This window comes from Pipra filicauda, unplaced genomic scaffold (genome assembly GCF_003945595.2).
Source record: "Pipra filicauda isolate LSUMZ 115617 unplaced genomic scaffold, ASM394559v2 scaffold831_size133403_pilon, whole genome shotgun sequence".
Taxonomy (NCBI): domain Eukaryota; kingdom Metazoa; phylum Chordata; class Aves; order Passeriformes; family Pipridae; genus Pipra; species Pipra filicauda.
In genome coordinates, this window is record NW_024105011.1 from 90,838 (window position 1) to 97,654 (window position 6,817).

At 41.1% G+C, this 6,817-nt stretch overlaps 1 long non-coding RNA gene across 1 annotated transcript; it reads right to left on the reverse strand.

The window, feature by feature from the left end:
- Positions 1–488: 488 nt before the first annotated feature.
- On the reverse strand, positions 489–3,324 carry LOC120325118. The gene is made up of 2 exons (XR_005566944.1): positions 3,216–3,324; positions 489–548 (listed from the first exon to the last, which is right to left on the reverse strand). It is a non-coding gene; the product is annotated as an uncharacterized LOC120325118 (long non-coding RNA).
- Positions 3,325–6,817: the final 3,493 nt, after the last annotated feature.

Below are 6,817 nucleotides of genomic sequence, written 5' to 3' on the forward strand. Positions count from 1 at the left end.
CATTTCTTACCAGAGGAAATCTAGACGGCAACGTCTGTGCAGGAAATGTATTTTTATGGCAGAGTTCTTTCAGTGGTGACCCTACACGAGCAGGTGCTTGGCAATACACTAAAACCCATTTAAAAATGCCATCTTGCAAGAGCAGCTGATGGAAAGCTGGGCACACACTCCTGATAATATAGGCCAGAGGTAGCTGGGTAAATTTACTTCTTTGGATTTGAAATGAGGAGTCATACTCAGTGACCTTCCCAACTAAATCTGTGTGTAGAGGAATGCATATAAACCTGTATAAATGCCTGGTAGCCAACTTCCTCTACACACAAAAATATAGGAATTTTGTATACATATAATTCAGAGCAATTTTCAAGGCAATTTTCTATCTCTGCTATCATTCGCAGTGTGAATAAATGTCCCAGCAGTGGGTAAATCATAATCCTTACTTTCTGTGGAAAAAAAAAAATAAAAATCCCATTTTCTTTTGTAAAATGTTTGCTAAAGACCTTGATTTATTCTTATGCAGACATGGAAAGTGGAGATCTGCCTGTAACCTGTGAAGAGCAGAAAATGAATGTTAAAGAATGCATGATGGGTCCCAGTTAGGATAAAATATTAATAATGTGAGTAGGGCTGTGTGGATATTGCAAGCCTGCTGCTATCTAATTAGAGCACATTGTCTCCTAGCAAAGTTATAATACAAATGTTTCTTTTTTGTATTCCTAAATTCTCTGCTTCTCACCTCCAAAGTGGCTGTGAAAATTTAGCATCTTTGCCTTTTTGTTAAAAAAAAAACAAACGAGCAAATAATTTTTTAATTTGGTACCAGCAAGGGCACAGTGGAGGTCAGCCCTCCTGGAAGTTCAAAATATGACTTCCAGAGAGGTGTTTTTTTTTATTTTCCTTTTTTTTTTTTTTTTTTTTTTTTTTTTTTTTTTTTTTAATTCTCTTTTCTTTCCCCCCTCCCCCCTTTTTTCCCTTTTCTTTTCTTTTCTTCTTTTTTTCTCCTTTTTTTTTCTTTTTTTTTTTTCCTGCTATAACACAAGATAAATGAAAATGAGTGTTGAAATGTGGAAGAGAAATGGGGTGTTTTTTTGGAATTGGTGTCTTTCTAAGCATCCTACTTACTAAAAGCAAAACCAGTGGACATGTCAGCACATGGGTTGCTTGTAAGCCTGTCCCAGGACCTTGGTCTTGCAGGATGCTCTAAATGTCTGGAATTTGGATCGATGTCTTGTTGTCAGGTTCAAAAACCATCTCAAGTTTCACTTGACTCTGTCAAGTCCTCCTCTTTATTTGTTAACAATTTATAATAATTTTAGATCTTTTAGGAAGAAATTCTTCCCTGTGAGGGTGGGGAGGCCCTGGCACAGGTTGTCCAGAGAAGCTGTGGCTGCCCCTGGAAGTGTCCAAGGCCAGGTTGGATGGGGCTTGGAGCAACCTGAGCTAGTGGAAGGTGTCCCTGCCCATGGCAGGGGGTCAGAACAAGATGAGCTGTCACCTGAACATGCCCATTTCTCTGGATAGGAACATACAGGTGAAAAGACTGTTTTTTCTAAATTTCTCAATTACAGATAAGAAGTTAGGTAGGATCTGTGTCTGTTCTTCACAAAAACTCTGACCTAACCCTAGGGTAGGGGGACTGTGTCTAAAACGAGTGTTTGTGAAAAGGGAAGGGTCCAAGCACTTGAAATCCAAGCTCACACTTTTAATATTGACAACAATTGGTGTTTAAAAGTCAAGAGCCAGATTCAAAGATACAGCAAACTTGGTTGATAAATAATCTTTTAAAACTAGACATTTGCTTTCTTGCCCTGCAATTGCATCTGGACTACATTTGCAATTTTTCTCTTTCTTGTCACAGTATTTTCTCATTTCCTCAATGCCACACTTGACATGCCTTGATTTCACCTGCTGGGACCCTGCTCTCAAAAGTGTCAGCACCTCTGCAGTGTGATCCTACACAGGGCACAGTGGGACCCAAGATGAGAAATGCTTTATCAATGTACAATTATAATTATTGTAGTCAAAGTTCCTTGCACATCTGCCAGTGCAAATCTTGCATCAGGGTTTTTTTCAGAAGGTCATTTTCCTTTCACCACCTCACATGAGCATTTCACACAAGACTGCTTTCTCCTTCACAAGGTATGGCAGGGAATGTTTCAGGCCTTGCCAGATGGCCACTACTACAGGGCTGGGAATACTTAGATGGCAGTTTCTCAGTTAAATTTCTGTTTCTGTCAGGTCTTTCCAACCAGCCCAGTCAGTGAATTCCTTTCTCCCTCTTTGATAGTAGTATTCAAGTACTTTAAAACAAGAGACTAGACTCTATCTTTACTACAAAGCCTGAGTATATGTAATAATAAATCACAAGCATATTTTGGTTTGCATCTTCTATGTAAGGATGCAAAGAATTTCACAAGAAATCTTCTGTTTGAAGCGATGCTCATGAAAGTGTTAACTTGAAAAACTCAGCCTTAAAAAAGAAACTGCTGGGAATTTGCCTATGATGAATGTAGGGCAAGATCAGCCATTGAGACTTTACAGTATTTCTCACATGATCTATTAAATGTGGTTGTCATGTCCCATCTGACATGATCTCATTTCTAACTTTGACTTTGTTGGTGACAGTCAGGGCTTCTCAAGTAATTGAAGACAGTCTCAGCCCCTGGCACTGACTGTACCTTCTAGGAAAGCATCTGGCATTTTGATTGAAGACCCTACATGAATCACAATCTACTCTCACCAGTGAAGGATTTTGTCATATGAATGAGCAAGAATGTCCTGTTAATGAACCCCGATTATTAGATTATTTTTTTTTTGTAAGAATAAAACAAAACGCAGATAATCAGCTGTGTGGCAGGAAGCACTCAGACTCCAGACCTTGCTCAGAGCATCCCAAACCTTTTTGCACTCTCTGATGAGGAAAACACCCAAATGTCTGTTCACAGTGTTTGTTTCTTGGAACTGGGGACTCTCTGATTCCTATGGTGACAAGTAAGAGTTCAGCTCACTTGTTATCCATGCTAGTCTGGGAACACTTTGCAGCAAAATGTGTGACTTTGTTCATTAGCATCCCAGTCATGAGAGTCATCTTTCTCATTATCATTCTGACAAGGATATTTGAACAGGTGTCTTCTCTGGAGGGACATGACAAATCTTCATCCCTTACAGATACAATATTCATTAGACATTTCTTTTTCATTCAGTATTGCATTTACCTTCTGTCATGAACCAGCAGTTTTTAATTCTTGGTTTCCCACAGCTCTTTATCTTCTCACAGACTGGAATGAAGTACATGCCTTCCTGATCCAGCAGAGGCTGGTCTATCTAGTGAACTGGAAGAAACATGTCTAAATCAGGATTCAGCTGAAAAGTAGGGCTTCCTGTAGCTATTGCAACACTGCACTGAATTTTTGTGTTGTTGGGAAGACCTAAGATGTTATTTTGTTTTGGTGCTGCTTTGTTTCGTATAAAATGAACCAGACAACTGTTTCTTTACTACCTCTGCTCAGATGGTGTCTGTTCACCATACATTAAAAGGGTCTTTCCTCCTCCTAGTAGGTGTCAAAACAACTCTATGTACTCCTTTAGGATTGTGAATTTTCAAGGACATGAGATGCTCCAGATGATGACCTACGTTTTTGGCAGAAATCCTTCTCTCTCCTGACTTTGGGTGCTGAGGTTCCTCATGTGGACACTTTAGCAAGTGCTCACAGTCAAATGGTCTGAGCTGTGGTTATTGGGGAACCCTGTTTGCTATTCTAGCTATTTATCTGAGGTGTGGTCCAGGGGACCAAAAATCAGAGCTCGAGTTCCCATATGTACAGACCATAATAGGGGTAGGTCAATCTTTCAGTCTCTGTGTAAAACTGAGTTACTAATGGTGAAACCCATCCAAAGCATTTTGAAGGACAGAGCAGTGGGTGTAGAAACTAATCTGAATTAGCTGAACTCAATGCCTGGTCCTGCTTTGTTCTGAGATATTGTTCCACCCAAAGAGCAGATTTCTGACATGAAAGTGTATTTAATTTCTAACTTTTAAAGTACTGAGAATCTGAACAAACACTGTTCTGGGTTTGAGTGGTAAGGTTTTGGTAGCAGGGGGATTACAGATGTGGCTTCTGTGAGAAACCACTGGAAGCTTCCCCCATGTCCATGGAGCCAATTGCAGCCAGCTCCAGGAGAGACCTGCTGCTGGGCAAGGCTGAGCCTGCCAGTAGCACATCTGGGAAAATGATTTTAAGAATAGGAGAAAAAAAACCTGCTCTGGAACTGCAGCTGAAGAGAGGAGTGAAAATATGTGTGATTAACAACTTTCCAGAGACCAAAGGCTGCGCAGCAGGAGGGGCATAAGGTGCTCCAGGTGCCAGAGCTGAGGTTCTCCTGTAGCCTGTGGTGAGGCAGCCGTGCCCCTGCAGGCCAGGGAGGAGCAGAGATCCACCTGCAGCCCCTGGAGGACCGTGCACCGGAGTAGGGGGATGCCTGAAGGAGGGTGTGACCACGTGGGAAGCCCATGCTGGAGCAGGATCCTGGCAGGAGCTGTGGCCCCATGAAGAGAGGAGCCCACACAGGAGCAGCTTTGCTGGCAGGACTTGTGACCCCGTGGGAGGGACTCACGCAGGAGCAATTCCTGAAGGACTGTAACCCATGGGAAAGACCCACATTGAAGGTCGAGGAGGACTGTCTCCCATGAGAGGGACCCTATGGAGCAGGGGAAGAATGTGAGGATTCCTCCCCCAGAGAAGAAGGAGCGACAGAGACAACGTGATGAACTGACCCCAGTCCCTATTCCCCATCCCCCTGTGCCACGAGGAGGAGGGGGAGAATTTGGGAGTGAAGCAGAGTGCAGGAAGAAGGGAGGGTTGGAGAGAAGGTGTTTTAAGATTTGGTTTTATTTCTCATTACCCCACTCTGATCTGATGGGCAATAATTTAAACCAGTTTCCCCAGTGACCATGATGGTAAGTGCTGAGTGAGAGGCATCCAAGGCACAGCAGAGAACAAAGCAGAAAGGGTGACTGGGTTGCTTTTCTTCTTCATTATCTGCTTTCAGCATGTAGTGAGAAAGCTCAGTCTACAGATTCACTTGTGTCTCTTTTCCCTTCCTCAGAGAAAGCCTCAGAAAAGTCTGAGATTTTTTTTCATTTTCTTTTTTAAAATTTGTGATTTTACTCAGGAATATGACAAAATGCTGCCCCTGTGGAATTAGCCTCTTTCAGAGACCAGTGTTACCAAAGTGAAAGAAGTTACAGCTCAAGCACATATTTATGACAATAATAATAAATAAAAAAACCCCTGAACTTGCTAAACCATGTGGGAGAAACAGACTTTAATAAGGACATAGACTCAAGTCTGCCAATTCCCTGCTTGAATTTCTCTCAATGCCAGCAAAGCACACTTGTGTTGAACTTTGTCAACTGCATGGAGTTCAGTGCAGGATGAGCTTTGCACTAATCTTCAAAATTGGGAATGACCTTAACATTTTCTGTTAGGTGAGCTCAGACACAAATACAGGAATTGTTTGAATATCGTACAATTACCTCCACTCTCTTGCATGAGAGTGTGTGCACACAAATAAATAAAAAAGTCCTTATGTTTTAAGGAGGCTGTGGAAGCTTTTTTTCAGTGCTAGGCTGACCATTCGAGTGCTTAATTTCCTATAGAGGCAATCGAATTTTGCCTGCTTTTAAATCCCCCTGCTCCTTTCCAGCTTCCTCTGCCTCACTTCACATTGTCTCCAAGCAAACAACATATTTCTGTCTTCTGCATTTGATTATGTATACAATGAATATTGAAGCAGGAGAATATAAAAGACATGAAGACTGAACAAAGAATTCAGTAAGGCTTTCCATGGTTTCAGACAAACCAACCAGCTGATTACTCTGTATCACAACTACGTTTCGACCTTGTGTTCCCAAAAAGCAGGGAATCCATTAAAGCAGAAAAGCCTCAACAAAAAATTGTGACCTTTTCCCTGATCCTTTCAGATGTAGCACCACCAGTCTTGCTTCAGGGCTCTGCAAAAATGTCAGGACCTGTCTGCACTGATCATATTGTAAACCCAACACCTTCCTTTGTTAGTTCCTCCTAGTGCCAGTACACCATTGAGTAGTTCCAAAAGTGCAAGGAATACATCTGATAAGTCCAGTAACCTGAGCAACAGTCTCTAATTCTACCTGGCATATAAGAATATACTTAATTTCTCCTTCTGCCACAAATCATAGAATCATATGCTTAACTCAGAGACCCATCAAAGGCAAGTACTGTGAATTGCAGGCCTTTATACTCAACTGAAAGCTCATGACCTTCAGAAAAGAAATCTAAGTTTCCATTTAAGCTTTTTTTGCTCTTTTTTTATTGAGGACTGAGAAGTGATTTGTGACACACAAGTGAATGTCAACTCTTATGAATTAATTAACCATAGGTGAATCAAGAGAATTCATGCTGTAAAGTGTACATTTATTGAATCAGCATCTCCATCCTATTCTTCTTTAATCATTTGTATGAGTGGTTGCAAGTGTATAATACCTTCTTTAGTTTCTTTTTTTGAGGTATTATCTGATCTGTTTTCTCTTAAAACTCTTGAGTGACATTTCCTTTCAATAAGGGTAATTGTTGTTGCTCTGTAAGTCTAAAAGAGAATGGAAAAGTACTCACTTTGAAGAGTCAAAGGTCTGTTTCTTAAAGCACCACCAACACATCATCCCGGTTCACTCAGGGATGAATAATGAATACTGTTGGAAATGAAGTGAATGTTAAAATACATAATAGAAAAAGGGAAATTCAGAGAGGGAGAGTCAAAAAGAACAGGCAGAGGCCAC